The 616-nt window shown below is 34.1% G+C and overlaps 1 pseudogene; it reads left to right on the top strand.

Annotated features, from left to right (window-relative positions):
• Positions 1 to 340: 340 nt before the first annotated feature.
• LOC135211779 (macrophage mannose receptor 1-like) overlaps positions 341 to 616 on the top strand; it is a 17,029-nt pseudogene continuing 16,753 nt past the window's right edge.

Raw genomic sequence — 616 nt, 5'->3', positions numbered from 1 at the left:
TATGGAAAATACCTGCAAGGAACAAACTTCTTTATTTGCTAATAGTCTTGGATATGTTACTTGATAAAACCATGAAATCTAAATTTAATAAGAAACGAAGACTTCTTTTAATGGATGTCTTCATTTATTTCCTGGCTTATCTATTTGTACTCACTATTCTATAAACAAAAATGACCTACCCTCTACTCGTAAAAACTAGAAGCTTTTACCTATCATTATGCATATCAAGAAATGCTCTTTTTATCAGAGATTTATTACCGAATATAAAACCAGAAGTTGGGCAGTATCCAGAAGACAAAGGACGAGAAGAGAGCAGAATTACGAAAATAACTCTTGCTAAATGTCTAGTAGTGCCATTTTCCAGGTCAGGTGCCAGTTGCCAAGTGGCTGGGTTTTCATGACTCAATTTGTATGCCAAGTTTCTTTCTTTTTTTTTTTCTTGAAATTAAGGCCGAATTGGGGAACCTTCTAAAAGTTGTGTATGGTTACTTTAGATGAACATCTATGAACATCTGTGTCTAGGCAAAATGATCCAAAATTAGTATCGTCACGACCAGACAAATTTCTCCTGAAAGGATGTGAAGGGTTTCTGTGAAAATGATTTATGTAACTATTC

The sequence above is a fragment of the Macrobrachium nipponense genome, chromosome 40 (assembly GCF_015104395.2).
Source record: "Macrobrachium nipponense isolate FS-2020 chromosome 40, ASM1510439v2, whole genome shotgun sequence".
NCBI lineage: Eukaryota > Metazoa > Arthropoda > Malacostraca > Decapoda > Palaemonidae > Macrobrachium > Macrobrachium nipponense.
Note: the sequence above shows the minus strand (reverse complement) of the source record. Positions and strands in the feature narration are given on the sequence as shown.